Source organism: Eubalaena glacialis, chromosome X, assembly GCF_028564815.1.
Source record: "Eubalaena glacialis isolate mEubGla1 chromosome X, mEubGla1.1.hap2.+ XY, whole genome shotgun sequence".
Taxonomy (NCBI): domain Eukaryota; kingdom Metazoa; phylum Chordata; class Mammalia; order Artiodactyla; family Balaenidae; genus Eubalaena; species Eubalaena glacialis.
The window spans coordinates 116,776,423-116,797,557 of NC_083736.1; positions in this window are offsets into that span (position 1 = coordinate 116,776,423).

Consider the following 21,135-nt stretch of genomic DNA (forward strand, 5'->3'; position numbering starts at 1 on the left):
CTACTAAAAAAAAATCATCACATAACATTGGGAGAAACAAAAAGAAGAAATGAACAGAAAAGAACCACAAAAACAACTGGAAAACAAATAATAAAATCGCAATAGGTACATATCTATCAATAATTACTTTAAATGTCAATGGAATAAATGCTCCAATCAAAAGAAATAGGGTAGCTGATTGGATAAGAAAACAAGTCCCTCTATTATGCTACCTGCAAGAGACTCATGTCAGAACTAAAGACATAAACAGACTGAAAGTGAGGAGAAGGAAAAAGACATTCTATGCAAAAGGATGTGACAAGAAAGCAGGGATAGCAATACTAATATCAGAGAAAATAGACTTTAAAAGAAAGGCTGAAACAAAAGACAAAGAAGGGCATTATATAATCATAAAGGGATCAATAAAAGAAGAGGATATTACACTTGTTAACATACACAAACCCAATACAGGAGCACCTAAATATATAAAGCAAATACTACCAGACATAAAAGGAGAAATAGACAATAATATAATAATAGTAGGGAACTTTAACAATCCGCAGATCCAGATAGAAACTCAATAATACACCAGTGATCTTAAATTACACAATAGAACAATTGGAGTTAATAGATTTTTACATGAAATTCCATCCAAAAACAGCAGATTACACATTCTTTTCAAGTGCACATGGAACATTCTCTAGGATGGACAACATACTAGTTCAAAAAACAGGCCTCAACAAATGTTAAGAGGACAGAAATTATATCAAGCATGTTTTCCCACCACAACAGTATGAAACTAGAAATCAACTAGAAAAACAAGAAAAGAACAAAGATGTAGAGAGTAAAGAACATACTACTAAAAAACCAAGGGGTCAATGATGAAATCAAAGAGGAAAGCAGAATATACCTCGAGACAAATGAAAATGGAAACACAACTTTCCAAAATCTATGGAATGCAGCAAAAGCAGTTCTAAGGGGGTAGTTTATAGCAATGCAGGCCTTTCTCAAGAAACAGAAAAGGCTTCAAACATTTTAACTTACCATCTAAAAGAATTAGGCAAAAGAAATAAATGCAAAAATAAACAAATGGGACCTAATTAAACTTAAAAGCTTTTGCACAGCAAAAGAAACCATCAGAAAAATGGAAAGACAACCTATGGATATGCAGAAAATGTTTCAAATAAGACAACCAACAAGGGATTAATATCTAAAATATACATACAACTCAATATCAAAAAAACAAAGGGATTAATATCTAAAATATACATTAATATCTAAAATATCTAATATCTAAATCTAATATCTAAATATTAGATTTATCTAATATCTAATAATATCTAATATTTATTAATTTAGATATTAATTTATTAATTTAGATATTAATAATATCTAATATTTATTAATATCTAAAATATCTAATATCTAAAATATACATACAACTCAATATCAAAAAAACAAATAACCCAATCAAAAAATGGGCAGAAGACCTAAATAGACATATTTCCAAAGAAGACATACAGATGGCCAACAGGCACATGAAAAGATGCTCAATACCACTAATAGAGAAATGCAAATCAAAATCACAATAAGGTATTACCTCACACCTATTAGAATGGCTATCAACAAAAAGCCTACAAATAACAAATGTTGGAGAGGATGTGGAGAAAAGAGAAGCCTTGTACACTGTCGTTGGAAATGTTAATTGGTGCAGCAACTATGGAAAACATTATATCACTTCCTTAGAAAACTAAAAGTATTACTACCGCAAGATTCAGCATTTCCAGTACTAGGTATATATCTGGAAGAAATGAAAACAATAATTCAAAAAGATACGTGCACCCCAGTGTTCATAACAGCACGGTTTACAATAGCCAAAACATGGAAACAACCAAGCATCCATCAACAGATGACTGGATTAAGACGTGCTGTGTGTATATATACACACACACTGTATACATACATACACACACATACACAATGGAATATTTCTCAGCCATAAAAAAGACTGAAATACTGTTGTTTGCAGCAACATGGATGGACCTCGAGAATATTATGCTCAGTAAAATAAGTCAGACAGAGAAAGTCAAATACTGTATGAAGTCACTTATATATGGAATCCAAAAAAATAATACAAATGAATGTACAAGCAAAAGAGAAACAGACTCAAAGATATAGAATACAAATTTGTGGTTACCAAAGTGGAGTGAAAAGGGGAGAGGGGCAAATTAGGTGTATGGGATTAACAGATACAATCTATTATGTATAAAATATGCAAGCAACATGGATACACAGTATAGCACAGGGAATTACAGCCATGATCTTGTAATAACCTATAATGGAGTATAATATGCAAAAATACTGAATCACTAAGCTGTACACCTGAAACTACCATAATATTGTAAATCAACTAGACTTCAATAAAAAAAGAATAAATGTAAAGAGTGATCTTATTTAAGTAAGTTATTGCCTAATCCCTCCAATTTCCTAACCACACCCTGGCTTGAAGAAAAGCCCCTTCGTAGATCCCTAAATCCAACATGTGCCACTTGTCAAGAGAAAAACCTATCTTTTGCACATTTACCTTTCTCTTTTATTGGACTGTTGAACCCCAAATTAATTAAGACTATAGAACCTGCTTCATCTCGCTTGAACATGTACACTCAGAAAAATCACTGTATGTGGTCAGAGAAGAGATAATAGTTCTATACCTCACAGAAACCATTTCACTGCTAAAAGAGACGGTCGACTCTGAAGTGGAATTTTACTCTTAAAAATGCATTTTCATAAAAAGATACTTAGTTTGATATTAGCTATCAGGATTATACTATCTCATTGTGGGAAAACACCTACGTCTTTTTACATATAAAGTGAGATGCAGTATATGAAAGCGTGTTAATACGAGAATTTAGAAATATATCTGAACACAGCCTGTATTCAACGATGGTCACATTTTAGTTGGTTTCTCAAATAAACACCTAGTCATTTGTGTAAGTAAGGTCAACAGATGCCAGAGCACAGAGCCCAGGCCAGGCCTTCTATAAGAATCTCCATGTTATTATTCAATAGCTTATGAGAATTATTTTCAATCTATATGATTTGCTACCCTAGCTTCATAAGTTGTATTCATTGTTGCTGTGTCTGACTTTGACACTTGATTACCCTTATCTCCCTGGTGATATTGCCCGAGTGCACAAACATCTGCCCCAACCAAAATGTGCACTCCGCCTGCATTCTTTTTCTCTTCATCTCTTTTACTTCTATCCCTAGGATGAACTGAGCCCTAGCCTATATGCTTCGTGAATAAAATTCCCCAATACCCTTTTACTCAGTAACTGCAAAGGGTAACCTAGATTTTGATAAACTATTTGGTTCAGCTGTCCACACTGATCAAAATCATAGCTAACTGGCAGATTTCTACCTGAATTGAGTCTAAAAGTTCCAGAAGGAGCTGCTTATAGGTCCTCCTTGTAAATAAAGCTACTTGTTCAGTCCCCAAAATAACTAGATGCTTTTTCTAAGTTTATACAAAAGGAAATGAACATATGGTGCCCATTAAAAACATAAAGGATTGAAGAAGGTTTTGAAAAACTCCTGAACAGTGGAACTATGGGTCGTTGAAGGGGGGTTGCGATGGTTAGGGGGATAGCCCAGCTGCATGATAAAGGGGAACGACCATTCTGCTCTACTGTGGAGCTGTCCCTGCATATTTCAATCAGAAGTATCGATATATCCTGAACTTGACAGGAAGGAGGGCACTTGGGCAGGTTTCATTTTGTTTGTTTGTTTTGGGTAGACAACCCTGAAAGGATTTCTACCTTAATATTTTGCTAAAACCACATCAACTGAAAGAATTTTTTTCTTTGAACATCTAAGACAGGGATAAAAAAGGGTTAGCAAGATTAACGAATGTAGTCACAATGCTAAAGGCTTTTCCAAATGGATCAAATGGACCAAAATTTTATCCTCATCAGTGTTCTGGGATGGGAATATGAAATTCACCCAACTAACTGAAAGGTTAGTCACGCAGTGACTGCGAGAATGGAAACCTTGGCTCTGAAAGCCTATGGTTCAAACTACAAGTTGAAAAAAAGTGTGCACACAAGACACTTCATTACCCATACAATAGGCTGTAAATTATTTGCATGACATTTTCTTTGCATTACAAGCCATGGGCCTGTAACAGGTTAGTGTAATATAGACCATTTAAGTGACAATAATCATAAGTTACAGATGGAAGCTCTATTTTGACCAGCCATTGTGCTTCCTTTTTGCCCAATTATCAATATGAAAAATCACCGCTGAATTTCAAAAATGGCTTCTTGGAACATCGGCTCTGATCTACGGGATTTGTCATATTGTAGCTCATCTGTTTCAAAAGCACTTCATTCATTTGTCCCATATTACCAAGACTGAGATTTCACTGAATAATTGATAAAAGTGAAAATTATGAACTACCTTATACTCAGTCATTATGGTGTTGATACTACCTTTGTGAAAACTAACTACAGTATTAGCCAATAAGCACACAACCTAAATGATATAAGAGGCAATTTATCAAAAGTTCTGTCTATATCTCCACTGATGTTTAAGGATCAAGGTACCGACCTTTCAGCTCTGATCATTCCAGCAGCTTTTATTTTTTTATTTTTTATTTTTTAACATCTTTACTGGAGTATAATTGCTTTACAATGCTGTGTTAGTTGCTGCTGTATAACAAAGTGAATCAGCTATACGTATACATATATCCCCGTATCTCCTCCCTCTTGCATCTCCCTCCCACCCTCCCTATCCCACCCCTTTAGGTAGACACAAAGCACCGAGCTGATCTCCCTGTGCTATGTGGCTGCTTCCCACTAGCTATCTATTTTACATTTGGTAGCGTATATATGTCCATGCCACTCTCTCACTTCATCCCAGCTTACCCTTCCCCCTCCCCATGTCCTCAAGTCCATTCTCTACATCTGCATCACAGCTCTATTTACAATAGCCAGGACATGGAAGCAACCTAAGTGTCCATAGACAGATGAATGGATAAAGAAGATGTGGCACATATATACAATGGAATATTATTCGGCCATAAAAAGAAATGAAATTGAGTTATTTGTAGTGAGGTGGATGGACCTAGAGACTGTCATACAGAGTGAAGTCAGAAAGAGAAAAACAAATACGGTATGCTACCACATATATACGTAATCTTAAAAAAAAAGAAAAAATGGTTCTTCAGAACCTGGGGGCAGGAGAGGAATAAAGACTCAGCAGCTTTTAGTTATACAAATGTGGGAAAGGGAATAGATCTTCAAAGTAGTATGTGAGTAACTGCATGTGTGTGTGTGTGTGTGTGTATATATGACTATCATCAGAGTAATTTACAATCTTTCTGATCTTAGGCAAGAACAGATAAAGGATTTAGAAAAAAATACAAAAACTAAAATAGCATTTACCATGTGCTTATTGTCATGTGGTAAGCCCTGTGTATAGAGTTACTCTTTTAATAGTCTTATCAATTGTATAAAGTAAATATTATAATCACGGTAGCTGCCCCTCCACCAATCTACATTGGTAATTCCCAAACTGGTATTTAATCTTGCTGTACATGGATAAACTCAAGATGTGCAATTGACCATTTCAGCTTCTGTTACTTAAGGTATAGGTGACGAAAATATGTGGCTGGTCAGGAGGTACCAGCATTGTATTTTCCATCAAGTAAGTGGGAGATCCATAGATCTAGGAGGCAAGGAACGGGTTATGTTCAGAGAGATTGACTAAGGTGGAGAGCAGCAGGCAGGTCATAAATGGCTAGGGAATCAGACAAAATTCATAGTCTAGAAAGTTAAAGGGGTCAAAAAATCAACATTAATAAGCAGATTTGAACTTTAACCCTAGACAGAGATGATTTGTTCTCTGCCCTATCTTATACTTCCTAATGGATATTAAGAGCCTTGAGCCCATAACTGGTAATCATCTCCAGAAAGAAGCCAAATCGGTTTAGTTGAACTCTGCCCCAGATAAAAAGTGAGGCAGATGTGTTAAAAATACCTCACAGCTTCAAGTAAATGTACTTTTTAACACCACCTCCCCGCCATCCCCAATCCTGCTTTGGCTGGCACATTGTGATTCAGCAGTAAATTCCTCCCTCTCTCTTCCTTTTTTAATCTTACTAAGGCATTCAGGAAAAGCAGAAAATGTTTCTTCTAAATTCAAGGACTTTAAAATCTAAATGAAGAGAAAAAGTATGGGCAAATAAAGCCAGTAAAAAAAAAAAAAAGCTAAGAAACATACACATTGCCATGTACAATAAATGTACATAGGCACTAATGTACAAAAGGAGTGATCAGAGACAGCTGTTGAACACCTTATCATACTAAAGGACATGATTTGAATATCATGAATTTCTGAATTGCTGAAACAAATTCAATAACTCGTTTTTTTCTTTGTCAGCAGGTGTTAATATATGTAGTATTATTTACATACATTATACTGTTAAAACAAACAAATAATCCTTCTAACCATGAGCTCTTGGTGAGTCAACATTTTTCTGCAATAATCCGTGAGGTTCCCCAAAATATATTTGGGGCAGGGAAAAATATGTGGGGTATTAAGAGATAAGGATAAAGTACCTAAATGCAACCTATGGAATGAGAGAAAATATCTGCAAATCATATATCTGATAAAGTGTTAATATCCAAAATATATTTTAAAAACTTGTATAACTCAAAGCAAAATAATAATAATAATCTAATTAAAAATGGGCAAAAGAGCTGAATAGACATTTTACCAAAGAAGATATTCAAACTGCCAACAGGTACATGAAAGATGCTCAACATCACCAATCAGTAGGAAAATGCAAATCAAAACCACAATGGGACATCACCTCATGCCTATTAGAATGGCTATCATCACAAGAGATAACAAATACTGGCAAGGACATGGAGAAAAGGGAAGCCTTGTGCACCGTCGATGGGAATGTAACTTGGCACAGTAACAGTGTGGAGGTTTCATAAAAAATGAAAAGTAGAACTACCATATGATCCAGCAATTCTACTTCTGGGTATATATCTGAAGAAAACAAAATCACTCTCTCGAAGAGATATCTGCACGCCCATGTTCATTGTATCACCATTCACAGTAGCGAAGACACGGAAACAACCTAACTGTCCATCGACAGATGAATGGATAAAGAAGTGTGAGATAGACACAGACATAGATATATAGATATAGATACACACATACCTATACACAATGGAATACTATTCAGCCATAAAAAGAAGGAAATCCTGCCATTTGCAAAAATGGATGGACCTAGAGGGTATTATGCTAAGTGAAATAAGTCAGACAGAGAAAGACAAACACTGTATGGTCTCAATTATATGTAGAATCTTTAAAAAACTCTCACAGATGAAGTGATTAGATTTATGGTTATCAGAGACAGGGGGTAGGGGGTGGGGGAATTGGAGGAAGGTGGGCAAAACGTACAAACTTCTGATTATAAGATAAGTAAAGGGATGCAATGTACATCATGATGACAGTAGTTAACAACGCTACATGATATATTTGAAAGCTTCTAAGACACTAAATCCTAAAAGTTTTTATCACAAGAAAAAAAATTTGTGATTATATGAGGTGACAGATGTTACATAAACTTGTGGTAATCATTTCGCAATACATAGGTCAAGTCATTATGCTGTACACCTTAAACTCAGACAGTGTCGTATGTCAATTATATCTCAATAGAACTTGAAAAAAATAAAATACATCGTCCTCCAGAAATGTTAAAGAAAAGATTGTGAGAACACCCACTTACCAGAAATAGTCTCTACACTTGGCAGTATACATGGTCATTATTATTTTTGCCCCATGGTATATACTTGGTGGACTTCCATCTATCATCACAAAGTCATGACAGCCTAATTAATTCAATATAGGTTCACTTTCACTCTTGGTTGCCTGGTGGTTGAGGTCTGCTACTGTGATGATCCATATTGGATTGTCACCATCACTTTTTCAGTGACAGGGATGAGCTTCGCCTTGAGTTGATTGACCTGCAAATACTGAGGCACTCCAACAGGAGAGGCACATCACAGAACTACATCAGGCTGATAAACAGATACAAACCTTTTCACATTGATTTCAGCAATCGTAGGTTTTGCCAAAGTTGAATTATACCCTATTTTTCCCACTGAAATCCAAATTAGCTACATGGTTCTATCAGATGAACTGAAGGCATTCATTTTTATTTTTAGGTGTTTTTTTTTTCTCTCAGAGGCAATCAGACTTAGCTGCTTCAGAATACAATTATGAACATATTTGTCTAATTTTTAGTCACACTCAAAATTTTGCATTCAGTTATTATTTATAGACACTGAATTGAACAGGTTTAGCAATTTTATATATAGTACATGTTTCTATATGTGTTATACACATATATGCACATATGTGTCTATTTATGTGTGCATACAAATATAATTTTTCCCAGCCATAATTACAAGTTTTTCACAATCTTACCTGTGCAAGAAAACAAGAATTTCTAAGCTAGTGTTAAGGTACTCTTCTATGACAAATGAAAAATATGATTTTAGAAACGAGATGTACAAATACATCTTCTAAGTGTTTCTATTACAAAAGTACAAAATAAAATTATATATGCTACTTAAAAAAGAAAATTATTTCCCTAGACATTTTTATCTTTTGGAGTATATATCTAATATGTACACCCGAGGCAAGTTTTCATCCAATCAATCAATTTTGACCTTCAGTTCAGGCCTAAACTTTTCCATTCCTTTGATCTCATCTGAAAAATACCAAGAAAAAAGCAAGTCCTCAGGGAAGAGGAAGACAATGTATCTGCAAAGAACTATCTCTTTGTAGGTGTGCAAGGAGAAGTGTCCATGTAACAAATTGCTACTGTTCAATCCCATCAATTCAAAACAAGGATTCTGAACTTGCCAAGATGACCCAAATGACCCATATGGCTGGATACATGGAGAAAGAAAAAAAGGTAACTTCAAACACATTGGTGTTGCAGCCTGCTTGTATTGGCATGGGCTCTGTCCTTTCTTAATGGTTGGAATTAAGCTACTTCTCTTTTTAAAAAATGCTTCTTTGCTCACAGTTTTATCGCCCCTTCCTGAGGGCTTCGGCAAAGGGAAGAAAGCAAGTCAGATTATTGTAGGGAAATTCACAAAACACTCCAGTTGCTTAGGAAGTAGATTTGATGTGACCGTTTTATCTTGACAAAAAATACACCTCTGAATCCTGAGATTGTTCTGCTTTCCTGAGGATCTTTAATTTGACCAAAACCAAAGTATGAACTCTTGGCTTGGCTAGTGTTGCCTTGACCAGTTGGGTCACTTAATAAATTAAGGCTCTGGAAAGTCATGTTATGCACCGGAGAGTTTGTAAAGGATTAATTGCTCTGAATCCCATAATGACAAACAATTCAATTTGTCACTGGGTGGGTAAAGGGTACGAAACTAGGGTAGCTATGTGACTACCCACTCTTCTCTGGAGATAGCACATTTCAGGCCAGAATAAAATAAAATAATAAATAGACTGGGAAAAATTGGTCACGCCTCTCTGAGACGTCACAGACAAGGAACGAGGGCTGTGTACGCAAGTAAGGTGGATGAATATGTTTAAACAGAACAATAATTAGCCACTGCTGGTGAAGCTGAAGTTGCCCAGGGGACATCTTGCATAGACCTAGTTGATAACTTCCTACCAATAAAAAATATACATCTTGCATCCATCTATATTTGAAGTTGTTTGGAATGCTGCATCAAGCAATAAAACTTGATGTTTTCTTAGGATACTTGCATTTTCTCATGCACTGCATTGCCAACTAAGGAGCCAACCAGGAAAACTGTATTTTTCCAATGAAATTCAACCAAAGTAATTAAGTTAATCTTACCTCACCATAACTGTGTTTCCAATATTATATAGGTGCTAACAGGAAGAAGTCATGGTTTCTGTCCCATAATATCTTAAAGAATGATTAAAGACTGTAAGCTCCTTGAGAGCAGAGACCAAGTCTTACTCATATCTTTGTCCTCAGTGCCTAAATAGTGGACTGAAGCAAAGTAGGTGCTTAATAAATGGATGTTGAATAAATGAGGGAAGAAGATGTAGGTATGACCTAATATGAACGATAGACCATTGATATTTAGGTACTAGAACGGACAAGATAGGAAAAAGGGTAAGCAATATGAACCTATTTATTAAGGTTAAAGATGGTTGTATCAACACATAGCTCAAAGTTTAGTCATAGGTACATTCCTAGAACTTTTCAAACTGAGTTGCTAACTTCATCTGGAATCCCCATTGAACTCAAAAAATAGCCTCAGGCTATGATTTTCACTTTCTCGCTAAAGCAGTGTGAACTGATCAAATGTGTCCAGAAAAAAAAAACAACATTTCCTTTCTTTCCTCTCATTTCCTTCTTTCCTTTCAGTGTAGGATCAAGAAGGGACACAGGGACAGGAAAAGAGAGATCACTGACACTGACTCATTGGGAGAGCATGTCTGGAGTTTATTTGATTACCCCCAACCCCATAAAACCAACTCTGTTTCCACTGTACTTCAGAAAAAGAATAGAATTTGAGGACTTGGGTATTTTGTTTTTCCCTGGCCTCTTCCCAACATCTTTCTAAACAACTGTCAACCTCACAGCAAGACATAAGCTTAGCCAGCACAGAGTACCTGATCTCCCATGACAAGCTTCCAAAAGTCACTGGCTTGGCCAGCACGTTTAGCTTACCCACTTACTGGTAATCTATACTATCTTCTGGAATTACTCATTATGAATTTAAAGGGTCCTATAAGAAACTGAACAAATTTGTACAAAATCAGGTGTAGGAGAAAATCATTGCTGGACACTCCTTCTTTCCTCTCTACTGTGGCCTCAGCAGCTCCCTCAAGGTTTCTATCCAGACCAAAGATGCAGCTCCTTTGTTTCTAGGCAGGCTTAAAAGAATCAGGCACTAGACAAGTGCTTGGCTACCACCGTAAACAAATAGACTTAACTGTTTCCTGTCATCATTGTGATCACCCAAAGCACTGATATACTGCCTTTCCTCCATAGCAATAAAAAGGTGAGGAAAAAGCCAAGGTCATGGGTTGGTCTTCTACAGGCCAGATTGCTTTTTCTTCTAAATCTTAGCTGCAAGCTAAGCTCTTCCCAGACCCTGACTATATGTCTCACATTTATGTGATGCTAAGTTCAAATAGTCTTAGGCCCAGGGTGGCCCATTCTCACTACGACAGAAAGAGCACATCTCGATAAATGAAGAATGGCACACCTTTACCTCCAAAGGAGCTACCGACGAAAGGAGATAGAGACTAACATTAACTGAGTACGTGCTTTGTACCAGGCTGTCCTAGATGCTTTTGTCTCTTAATTCCTCCCCCAAAACCTGTATGTTACATATTTTGTTATCTCTATTTTACAAGAAAATTGAAGGTTAGAGAGGTTATAAGGAGTTATAAATGAGTAAGTTCCATTCAAGAAGGTACTGAAGAAGTCAGAAGAAATTTCCAAAATTTGAGTAAGAGTGGGTCCTTATCATTTTTAACCGAAGGATTATGAATATTCAAGCAAAAATAGTAGCTATGCTTTGTGAGTATTACAGAAGAGAAGATACCTCTCATCCTGTGTCTTTATGGTACAGATATATGCAGAAACCTATTTGAAGGGGAAGTGGGAGGTTGAATTCAGACAAACTGGTTACCGTCATTCAAAAAAATGTAACAGAACCTACTATGCACACCGCAAATAATAGAAAGGTATGGTTCCTGCCCTGTAAGGAATTAATAGTCTATTTCTTAATGATGAGGGACAATGAATCAAAATGCAAATAACTGCAGGAGGCCAAACGAGTGGTAGCATTTATAGCTGTGGACCAAGGCTGCTGAATAAAGAGACAGGATATAAACAGAAACTTGAATGCAGAGAAAATATTGGTTGTGAGTTATAATGTGGGATGGAGGAAACAGGCTTTGGAACTAGACTGAGCAAAGTTTAAATTCCAATCATTATTACTTCCTAGTTGTATATATTTGGGAAAATCTCTTACTTTCTTGCTGTGTGGATTAAATGACATACTATATTTGTTCTCAACAAAAATTACTCCTCTTCTCCTTGTTAGGCAATTGTTGGAATTTATCCAAGTGTTTTTTTCTTGTTTTTTTTCCAGAACTGGCCTATGTGTATGAACACAGCCATTGTATATTAAGAAGTCATAATCATAATAACAGGAAATCAACTACTATTACTAATTATTGAGCAATTACTGTGTGCCAGGCCATGTGCTAAATACTATTTCCATGAATCCTCATGGTAACCTTATGAGTAAGTAGTATTCTTATCCCCATTTTATAGCTATGGAAACTGGAGCTCAGAATAGTAACGTGAGTTGTTCAAGGTCGCATAGCTGCTAAATGAGTCAGAGTCAAGGGTGCAGCCAGGCCTGACTTACTCCAAAGTCACTTACTCTTAAACCAATGTATATTCTGTTCTCCCCAAAGGTTCCTACTGAACCAGCTTTGGGTCAGGTAACCAAAAGAGCAGGTTTGACAGAAACGTTCTAGCTGCTGCTCTAATGATTCAGCCATGGTTAATCCTGCTATTTTCAATCCACTATTTAAAAAAGTGTCTCTGCCCTTCCCTCTACAAATTCTCTTCCTTTTCTAAGGCAGAGGGCATGTGGATCTGCCTCACCAACTGGGCTGTAACGATAAGCAAAAGTCAAGCCTGTGTCCATTTGTACATTACTCGCTTTACTTCAGCTGCTGGAAAGGATGAAAACCCTCCCAGCAAAGATGTGCCTTTGAGCTAGTGAAAAGTGAATGATTGATCTAGGGTATAAATCTTCATTCTTCTGAGACAGATCTGTCTTTGAAACAGGGAGAGAGACAGAAACAGAGAGAGAGGAGAAGAAGAAGGAGGAAAAAGGAAGGAAGGAGGGAGGGAGTAGGGGAAGAAAGGAGAGAAAGAAGGCAAGAAGGGTTGAGGTCTCTTTCAGAAGTGAAAGCTATTTTATAAACACAAAAGGACATGAAAGATTTCAGTACAAGCAGACATTAGATATACCATTCAAACTTCTGTATTCCCTCCAAACTGTAGGAATTCCAGAATTCTACTCCAAATAAAATTTTGTGTATTGTAAAGCCAGACTCTTAACATTTTTAAGTACATTTTTATGGTTCATTAATATGTATGGGGGTCTTTTAAAATACATATTCTGATAGTGGGTATAAATCTGTATTAGGGGATTTTTTGCGGGGAAAATGTTGAGAGGGCGATCCAACCAGGTATGCCTTCATGGCTCATATTCCAAGTTGCAATGGGCTTCTAAGGATTTAAACATTCACCAAATACTCAGATGTTGCATCTTATAGTTTATTCCACCTGCTAAAACTGACATTTGGCTGAAAATAACTTGTGCACTCAGGGCAACACTTCATTTTTCTCAACTCCCTGATTCTCTCTGCTCTATCGGGAAGTTGGAAGCAAGTAGAGAGAATAGTCCACCAAAAACACATGTCAAGGATTGGAGGGAAGAGGGAATTTGAACTCTAAAGAGTGAGATGCTGGGGACTAAAACAGCTTGAAACAGAGATCCTTCTTGTCAAATTTCCTGCCAATGTGACCAGTAGGAAAAGGACAAGCCCCAAGGGATGATGGAGAGTTGGGTCTTTTCAGGCTATTCAATACTAGTTTGTCAGCACAGCAACCTCTACAGGGTACCACATTTATCACACACATACACACACGCGAAGTAGAAAAATATAAATTGCTACTGCACACATTGGGTTCATTCATTCACTCATTGAGTGACTACTATGTGCCAGGCATTTTAGGTGGGATAAACAGTCATTTCAGTGTTTCATCAAATAGGAGACTTTTCTTGTGAATTTAACTGTATCTGACCAGCTTAAAATCCTTCAATGGCTTAGCTCTACATATTGCTTCACAATAAATTGTGTCAAAATTATGCCAAAATTTTCTGGCTTAAAACAACAACCATTATGTCACATCTCGTGATATTGTGGGTCAGGAACTCAGGCAGAGCTAGGCTGGGTGATTCCTCTGCCCCAAATAAGTGGTGTCAACTAAGGTCATTCAGTGGTAGTCATCAGATGGATAGATTTTGCACAATGTGAAATAGCTTCATTAACAGATTTGGTGCCTTGGTATGAATATTTGGAAGGTTGAAATCACCTGGGACTATTCACTGATGCACCTACACATGGACTCTCCAGCATGGAACTCAAAGTAGGTGGACCTTAAGCATTGTGGCTCAAGGTCTCCAGAGAGAGTGTTCAAAGAGACAAGAAGTGGAAGCTGCCAGTTTTTCCTGGTCTAAGCTTGGAAACTGGCACACTATAATTTTTTCCATACTCTTCTGGTTAAGACAGTCATAGAACTGGTTGAGATTCAAGAGAAGAAGGCATTGACTTGACCTCTCAGTGGGAGGAGCATCAAATAATTGGTGAATATCTTTAACCCATCATAGGTTCTTCATGGCTTTCAGGTTAAATGGATGCAATAGAGTGTATCGGTAAAGAGCAAGAGCTCTAGAATAAACTGATTGTATTTGAATCCCAGATCTGTTCACTTAATGATCTTGGGCAGTTATGTAATGTCTCTGAGCTTCAGTTTCTACATCTGTAAAATAGCTGTAATAATATTGTGTTGTGTGGTTGTGAGGATTAAGTTACATAACACATATAAAGTGAATATGAGTATATAAGGGTAAAGTGTATGTAACCGTAACTTACTAGTCATACTAAGCTTAAATAAATACTAGCTATCATTGATAAAATCCAAACTTCTTGGCTTGGCAGATAAAACCATTCACTATCTGGCTTCTGCTTTCCTCTCAAGCCTCATATTCTGTTATACCGCACAGGCAGCCTTAACCCCACCCAGCCATATTCAACTACTAGCTGTTCTGTGAACATGTCAAGTTCTTATGCCTTCATGCCATTGCACGTGGAGCCATGTCTGCCTAGAAGAAGAATTTTCTCTTCCCCCTCCTTCTTTACCTGGCTAACTCTTACTGCTCTTTTAAAACCCAGCTTGTAAATTACTACCTCCATGTAGCTATCTCTGAACCTCCGGTCTAGATTAGGGCATTCCTCCTCTGTGTTCCCATACTACCCTGTGCATATCTTTTAAAAAGGATGTAACACCATATAATATGTGCCCATTTATTATTCCATGCACTAGACTAGACTGTATATTTCCTACAGGCAAACACTGTGTCTTACCTTTCTTTGCATCTTGGGCTTTTAGCAAAGTACTTATCACTTAGTAGGAAATCAGTAAATGTTTTTTTCGAAATACAGAAAGACGGTGAAAATAAGATAAAAGCCTTTCCCCATAACCCAGCATTTAGCAACACGACGGTTACAGAAAATGAAGTACACCTGAGAGGAGAATTAGACTTCACCGACTTTTGTTGCCAGAATTCAACAGTCTTGAAGATACGTTGAGTAGGTAACTGGATGCAGAATACTGCCCTAAAGCCGAGTGGGGAAAGGCAGAACTGCATTTCTTGGAAATATCAGTCTACTTCATTTTAATTATTCTCCCAAGTGTAATGAAGAAGTGAATCTTCATTCTGGATTAACTACTTATCAAATTTCCATCAGGTCTAATGGTCCCCTCATTAAAGGTTCTGCCATCCTCAGTTCAAGAAGAGGAACAGACGAAAATAGAAAGCAACGCGGGTCTGGCAAAACATCATGTAAGCCAACGGGTAACTCTGTGTCTCTGTCTTACAATGAACATTTCCTGTTTTCTGGAAACAAATTCACCTTTTACATCAATGTGAGCAAAATTCTTCATTTTGTGTGCATTATTTCCTGGTAGGGTTTTTTTGTTTTTTGTTTTTTTTTTTTACTTTTTAGTGTCATAAGTACCCTGGGTCAATTAAATGACCTCTCTCTCTGACACCCCACATCTAGTTCACTGACAAATCCTCTCAGCTTTGTCTTGGAAATAATAAAATATGACCTTGTATCACCTCCACCTCTACCATGCCAGCCAAGCCATCATAATCTCTCCCCTGGATTAGTGTAGCAGTCTTCTAACAGCTCTCCCTGCTTCCACCCTTGCCCTGTAACAGTCTACCTATCATTTTATTCCATCTTCAAACAATTTTGTTAGGCTAGGGATCATTTCCTTCCTTTACCAAAGAGAAGACAAACATACAGAGCTAAGAACAAGTCCTAGGCCACCCATACATTAGTACAGAGCCATAGCTGAAAGGCAGATCTGACAGCTAATTCTATCTTCTTTCCCTTCCAACATCAAATTGCCTAGTAAAGCCATAGCCAAATCATATTTTCCACTTTATAAAATATACTTTTTCATTTGGATAGGCCCACTAGGAAATTTGGAATTTAATCAGGGAATACTCACATAAGTATTCAAATATCCCAAAGATACCTACCTAAATATTTCATCACGGGAGGAAATTTCATTCTTATAAATTGCCCCAATTAAGGTCTTTACCTTGTGAAATACTTGAGATCAGTGTTTTAGTTTTGTTTTTGTTTGTTTGCATTTTTAGAAACCAAACCCTATTATCTTTCTAATCAAATCTTATACAGGACCCCATTATAGTAAACATATATAAAGAGAGCATATTTTTTAAAAGAATGAAGGAGGTATTGTCTAGAGTTTCATGCCCTTGGTTATTCATTCAGCCCTCTGAGTTAGTCCCTGAGGCATCTACCTAGACTCTTAGACTCCATGGGAATCCAGACTGTGAACACCTCCTATAGAAAGAAGACTTATGCAGCATCTGCATCACCTGGGAGCTTGTTAGAAATGCAAAATCTCAGGACCCATCCCAGAATGGGTCAAAATCTGCATTTTAACAAGATTCTCTCTGGTGATTCGAAGTGCGTTCAAGTTTGAGAAGAGCTGCTATCTAGATTGTTTTTGCAAAGGTCTTCTAGTTAAGATTTAAATGTGCTTGTACAAATGTAAGGTCAACCTCAAGAAACTGAGCATAGTACAATACACATCCAGACACCTAACCAGATGCTTTATGTTCCTTCTGTGTGTTTTGCTATATGGTAAACATAGCCTATGCCTGGATCCATCCTTACCCATAGGTAGGCTAGGCAGTCACCTCTGTGGGATGAGGTAACTGGGTACTGGAAAGACCTCCTGACCTCAAGTTTCTCTCCTGCTAGCTATTTCACAATGACTAGAAAGCCTACCTGACTCACTCCCATGAGTGAAAGATACTGTAAATGTAGTTTTTAGAAAGTTTATTACATTAGTGATTATAAGTCATCAACAACTTTAGCTCAAATACATTCAGGAAGAAGCAGGTCCTAGAGCGATGAGTTGCAAAGGCAGATGTCAAAAGGGTCACAGTACGACCAAATGAAATACTGCTGGATATTCAGGAAGGGACTAGGAAGAGTAAAACAAGGGAAAGAGGAACACAGCATTCAAAGCGCACCTGATCAACTTAATCATGTTGCCTGCAACAGGCTCTGCCTGTGTCTTATACTCCTACTTAAGTCAGTTCATTGCAACTTTCAAAATGAGGAAAGAAGCAAATCAATCCATGCCTAGTGACAGTAAGTGACAGTAAGGCTGGAAAAATCAGTGCCCTTCATTCCTACCCAGAGAAAAGAATGACTTTGCTTCCACTAGTCATTTTCTGTGAATCCATCATCATTATTAAATGCCTCTTTTTTATTTTCCAAGGAAATGGTAATGCATTTCACCAATTCCAACATGGCACTACAAGGAGGCTTGATAAAGCAACGTGTGCCAAGGCCCATGAGCACTTTCTCCGTCATGCCTGTGAGAGATGCAATACTTGCTGGACTCGAAGCCTTAAGGGCTCCGTTGTCAGAGAGAAATGTTAAACTGAGGATATATCCAAATACTTCAAGCCAAAATAGGCTTTCACCTGAAAGGTTCAGGAAATGGAAGCAATTGAAATGTACTGACTTGGGTAGTCCAGATAATTAAGTCAGTTCATCACCTTCATTTTGCTAGTGTAGACCTGGTCTGATTAATCCAGCAGCCGTAAAAAGACAAATTATCCAGATTAAGTCTATAATCTTTCAATAGACTTTTGTAGTATTTGTATCAAAATGCCTCATGGCACACAGTCCAGGATGATTTAAGTGGACATATTCTTGACATCCGTGTCTAAGTATTCCAGAAATGCTTACCTAAATGTTTTACTGGAAGAGGAAGTTTTATTCTTATAGACTGGTCCAACTGAATGACCCTCATCCTAAGAAATACTTGAGATAGTGGGTCTTGTAATTCAAGATAGACTTGGAAAAGAGGCAAATGCTTCTTAGCCTAATAACGGCAGACTCTTTTTTTTTTTTTTTTTTTTAAGAGCCAGGAAAAAGCTGTGCTAAGAAAAATATCATTTTTAGGTATGATAGATTAAATTGTCTATAATGCTTAATTCCCAGGGCATCTAGTGAGGAAATAAGCCCCAGTTCTCCCTGTTAAGAAGACTGAACTGGAGTCTGAGAGATATGACTAGACTAGAGGCAGTGCCTCGCACCCTCTGAAGCAGAAGAGAAACTCATTGATCATTTGGCCAAAATGTGAAAGTTTCAGGTTGCAAAATACAATAAGGAACTGTAGGATAAAGCTCTGTCCTCCTGTGAAGAAGGTAGGGTCTTGTGAGGGAGAGGGGCAGGACACAAATCTAAGGGATGAGAAAGAAGGTACTGTGTGGTATGGAAAGGAAAGTGACTAGAGACATCCTTCTCTTTGAAGACCCAAACCTAGGTAGAACTACCCTTGTTTGGCACAAGAAACTCCTATTAAGAGACTTTGACTATATTGTTTGTAACTCAACACATTTGGTCTGGGGGAGATTGGTAGAGCAAGAAGTACTCAGGGAGGGATATAACCATTGAGCAATAATCTTTTGGGGCTCTTCAATGAGGGCTCAGGTAGCATCAAAGCCCATGTAGATTATTGAGCATGGTACCAATGGCTATGGATAGGTCACTAGCCAGCAGTGGAGAGGAGCCCCCCACACTGCCCCACAGGCATGAAAGAGTAAGACTGAACTTCTCATTAACAAAACAAACAAAAAACACCCTTCCGAAATACAAAAGGACAGGTCCTGCTTCTTCTGGATATTCTGCCTACAATACAAAAATCACCAAGTTTTATTTACACAGGAAGTTAAGAGGAAGTTTCCTGTCACAGAAAGAGTAGTGACTTAGATGTCAAATCTGTATTCTAGTAACTAATTAGCTCTGTGACCTTGGGAAAGTCACTTCACCTGGGCTTCAGTAACCACATCTTTAAGTCCCATAGGTGATGATAATAATAATAATAATAATAATAGTCAAAATTTATTGAGACCTTATTATGTGAAAGCATTGTTTGTTCTAATTGTTTTTAAACATTAATTCTTCTTATTTTGGCAACAGTTCTATGACCATGCACCATTCATGATCTGTTCTGTAGAAATGAGAGGATAAGTAATTTACCCAAAATGTCACTCAGTCAAAAAGTACTGGAGTTGAGATTTAAAGACAGATGTCTATAGTGCCAAAGGGTATTGGTGTTATACACCAAGATGATGCGTGCTGCTTCATCTTGGTCTAAGAATGGTGCTTCCATAATTCTTTCCCCTACTCTTCTTCTAGACCTTCTCTTCTACTAAACTTGCTCTTCAAACTCATCGTTATGTACGGTCTGATGCCAACTCACCTTCCTAACCATCATGTCAGGGCTTCTTTTTTCAAAGCCATACATGTTACAAACGACAAAGCCAGGCCTCAAACCAGGGCATTATGGCTCCTAGGCCAGTGCTATTTAGTCTGTCGACTTTACTTTCTGAGCAGGTAAAACCACAGCATTTCCTTTTGATCAGGCTATGACATAACTTACATAATCATAGAAAGAATAATAGGTAACACTTATAGAGATCTTATTGTAAGTCTAGCACTATTCTAACTGCTTTACAAGTATTAACTCAATCTTCATGAAAATCTTATAAGGTAGGTACTATTATACCAATTTTATTGTAGATACTGTTATACCAGTTTTATTGATGTAGAAACAAAGTCATACACAGGTTAAATAAACTCACACAGCTGACACTTAAGATGTGAACTAAGGCATTCTAGTTCCACAGTTCTCTGACCCTAACCACTAAACTAAACTGCCTCACAAGCCAGATATCAAATTTCTATCTTTTCACATGCATACCTACTTTCCATAGCTCAGCATCGTGGGGATATACAGATTCACCCAGGAGAAATATCCTACATCAGGGGTCCCCAACCCCTGGGCCTCGGACGGGTACCGTTTTATATTTTTAAATACAAAAATTTTTGCATCATTTGGTAGTATATATAACTCCATGCCACGCTCTCACTTCATCCCAGTATACCCTTCTCCCTCCCTGTGTCCTCAAGTCCATTCTCTACGTCTACGTCTTTATTCCTGTCCTTACCCTAGGTTCTTCAGAACCTTTTTTTTTTTTTTAGATTCCATATATGTGTTAGCATATGGTATTTGTTTTTCTCTTTCTGACTTACTTCATTCTGTATGACAGACTCTAGATCCATCCACCTCACTACAAATAATTCAATTTCGTTTCTTTTTATGGCTGAGTAATATTCCATTGTATATATGTGCCACATCTTCTTTATCTATTCATCTGTCTGGTGGAAAGCAGCCACATAGCACAGAGAGATCAGCTCGGTGCTTTGTGACCACCTAGAGGGGTGGGATACGGAGGGTGGGAAGGAGACGCGAGAGGGAGGAGATATGGGGATATATGTATATGTATAGCTGATTCACTTTGTTATAAAGCAGAAATTAACACACCGTTGTAAAGCAATTATACTCCAATAAAGATGTTAAAAAAAATTGTTGCACCAGCCAGACAAAGCTTATGCCTCTACACACCATACATGTGCACACATGTGAGCACGCGTGCACACAAGATCACAATTTAGAAGGGGATGGACTTTAACAACCAACTGAACAGTGCTACCTATTACTCCAATTTTCTGTTCACTTTAAATTTTTCTATCTCCAAACCGCCTATATTTTGTATGTGCTTGTAGTAGTGGGACACTGCCCTGTAGTGGACCTGACACAGTACTCCTGGGAGATATCAAGATCTC